The sequence below is a fragment of the Lepisosteus oculatus genome (genome assembly GCF_040954835.1).
Source record: "Lepisosteus oculatus isolate fLepOcu1 chromosome 22 unlocalized genomic scaffold, fLepOcu1.hap2 SUPER_22_unloc_1, whole genome shotgun sequence".
In the NCBI taxonomy this organism is placed as follows: Eukaryota; Metazoa; Chordata; class Actinopteri; order Semionotiformes; family Lepisosteidae; genus Lepisosteus; species Lepisosteus oculatus.
Window position 1 is genome coordinate 741057 of NW_027167649.1, and position 3306 is coordinate 744362.

The 3306-nt window shown below is 45.9% G+C and overlaps 1 long non-coding RNA gene across 1 annotated transcript; it reads left to right on the forward strand.

Moving 5' to 3' along the window:
* Positions 1-2100: 2100 nt before the first annotated feature.
* On the forward strand, positions 2101-2965 carry LOC138225633 (uncharacterized). The gene is made up of 3 exons (XR_011184106.1): positions 2101-2332; positions 2443-2584; positions 2678-2965. It is a non-coding gene; the product is annotated as an uncharacterized lncRNA (long non-coding RNA).
* Positions 2966-3306: the final 341 nt, after the last annotated feature.

Sequence of the window (3306 nt, forward strand, 5' to 3'; positions counted from 1 at the left end):
GGAAGCAGAGCTAAATATGTCCCAATGATCTTAATGATCTGTTTTGACTAGATATTTATTGCTTTTAAAGACTAAGATTAAAACTTTAAGACTTCCTAACTCATCTCTCATTGTTTAGAGACTGTTTCCCACATTCTCTGTTTATTTGAAATGTTAAAAATAGCACTAATATTTCATTAAAACATGAATATTATAAAGTTAGCTTTTAATGTGTTATTGTTCAGAACATCTCTGATAAAGTACTTACAGAACAAATGTAAAACTCATTACTTGATGCGATGGCAGCCATAGTGTGCCAGAATGCTCACCACACCAGCTGTCAGTGGGGAGGAGAACAGTGTGATGAAGCTAATTCAGAGATGGGGATTATTAGGAGGCCATGATTGGTAAAGGCCAATGAGAAATTTAGTTAGGATGCTGGGGTAAGTTTTACATCTCGTCCAAAAGACAGCATCTTTTTAGAGTACAGTTTCTCTGTCACTATACTGGGGCATTAAGACCCACACAGACTGCAGGATGAGCGCTCCCTGCTGGCCCCTCTAACACCTATTCCAGCAGCCTTACTTTACTTACCTTCCTTTCTCCCAGGAGCATAACAGTGAGAATAACTGAGAATAACAGTGAATAACAGTGCTGGTCAGAGCTCATCGCTGTCATTTAGGTGGTGCTCCCGTTACATGGGGCCTTTACAGGGAGACTGGACTGGAGGGAGGGTGAGGGAGAAGATGCTCTCAGCTCTGCATTCAGTCAGGGAGATTGAATGAACTGGACAACAGACGAGTGAGAGTGGAATTTGATCTCCACCCCAGCTTCTCTTCAGTAACTCCATATGGAACACAAGTTAGTGAATGGCAAACATCATGTTCAAACAGCCTAAGCAGCACTAAATCCTAATCATTCTTGATGACACCTCCTAATGTTATATGTAAGCCTCTTCTCTCCTTAACATTTATCTTTTGCACCTCTCTTCCACACCATCCCCTACTTGTGAGTCCTCATGGGGATCCCGGCCACCTCGTCCTACAGAAGCTTAGCACCCAGCCAAGTGGGTCAGACTGACTGGGTGCTGCTGTTGCTACTGTAAAATGATCAGCGGTAGTTTTGAATCAGATATTATTTATTGAAATGTTTGTGATTTCAGGTCCAGAAATGGAAGCAGAGAAAAAATGTGTCACAAAGAGGGTGTCACGATATTAGTCCCCCCTCCTTAAGGGTGCTCCAGCCCTTTCTCTTAAGACTTCATTCTCTGCACCTGTTTCCCATTCCCTGCCCACCTTAAAAGCCAGGCGCTGACGCTCTTCCGGGCTCTGCTCTGATTTCCGTATTGTGCGAGTCCGGGACCTGGAAGCGCCTGGTCCCGTTAAGGTTTTAACCTCTGTTCCCGTTCCCGTTCCCGTTCCCGTTCCTGTTCCCCGTCCGCCGGTTCCGACCTGGCCTTCGTGGTTTTTAATTCTTTGTTCTGATGGATCTCCTGGTTTTGGACTTACCCTTGCGTTTTGGATTTTCCCTAAGGACTACTCTCGGATTGTTCGCCTCGATCACACCTCCCCCGTGCACCAGCGCACTTTGGACACGCCCCCCTGTCTTCTGCCCCGTTTTCCTGCATGACATTTCCCCCAGTGTTTCCCCACTCCGTCGGACTGTGTCGTCCGCATAGGGTCCGGAAAGAACTGTTCGTTACAGAATGCAGAGCCTACACCTGGACCCCGCGGACGGCACCCTGGCAGCCTGGATTCCATCGGTTTTTTTTTCTCTCCCTTTTTTTTTTCTTAGGGCTTCGGAGCCGCCCTGAAAAGGAGGGGCGTACTGTCACGATATTAGTCCCCCCTCCTTAAGGGTGCTCCAGCCCTTTCTCTTAAGACTTCATTCTCTGCACCTGTTTCCCATTCCCTGCCCACCTTAAAAGCCAGGCGCTGACGCTCTTCCGGGCTCTGCTCTGATTTCCGTATCGTGCGAGTCCGGGACCTGGAAGCGCCTGGTCCCGTTAAGGTTTTAACCTCTGTTCCCGTTCCCGTTCCTGTTCCCCGTCCGCCGGTTCCGACCCGGCCTTCGTGGTTTTTAATTCTTTGTTCTGATGGATCTCCTGGTTTTGGACTTACCCTTGCGTTTTGGATTTTCCCTAAGGACTACTCTCGGATTGTTCGCCTCGATCACACCTCCCCCGTGCACCAGCGCACTTTGGACAGCGCTCCGTCGGACTGTGTCGTCCGCATAGGGTCCGGAAAGAACTGGTCGTTACAGAGGGCAAAAACTGGTGATAATAGCAGTGACAAAGTACACAACCTCCTCACAGCTGCTGGCATGCTTTGACCTGAATGTAGAAGAGGAACATGTAAGTCGAAGTTACATTGATATATTCTCTCCAGTTCATTGCCAACATCTGTCTTCAGCATTTAACAATAGTTGAAAACTACAATAACTGCATTTTGTCTGTTTTTTCAGATGTTTCACATTCACTAAACTACGCTGTACTGCCACTGATAGCATCTGTGGAACAGAGACTGATTTTTTTTATATTTCTTATTTCTTCTGTGGGGTATCCAATTTATAATCCTTCCAACAACCTGCGAAGACTGCATGAGAAGTAAACCAAATCACAAAGTTGTTTTAATTTATTAATCGAACTGTCTGTGGCTTGGAAACAATCATACACTGTGTGTATGTGTTTGTTTTGTAGATACCACCTCCCATTCACCACCAGCCAGGCTGCCAGAAGGGCATTTGAGATGGCCACAAAGAGGCTCACAGATGCACAGGAGAGCATCGTGGCGGATTATCTGGCCCACTCAGATGGTACTGCAGAGAAACACTACAGGATGCTGACACATGACAACATCTGCTCAGCCATTGAAGTTATTGAAGGTGTTGCAGAGGAGGGAGCTGAATAAATGACAAAATATTGGGGGGGCAGAGGTCAAAGCCACATTACCTCCCTTTGAACTGTTTTCTCCAGTCTCCACTGGGTCAAAAAATGAGATTCGCCTGAAAGTTAATCTGGCCTGCTTGCAAATAGAGGCACAGGAAAAAGCCCAGGCACGCCAGGTAGAATTCGAGTTGCACCTTTGTAGCAGACAGCTTCCTCTGCATTGTGTCAAATGAACACCCAGGGACACCAGGTAGAGGTCTGCGATTTTATTTCCTTATAGAACATAAAACATGTGAGCGTTACACACGCTAAATGTCTCTCTCTCTCTCTCCCGATTGGCATCCAAAATGCGTCTGAGATCATATTATATAAAATAACAGAATAATAATAATTCCTAGAATGATATATAAGATCTAACAATATAAAGAATGATATATAAA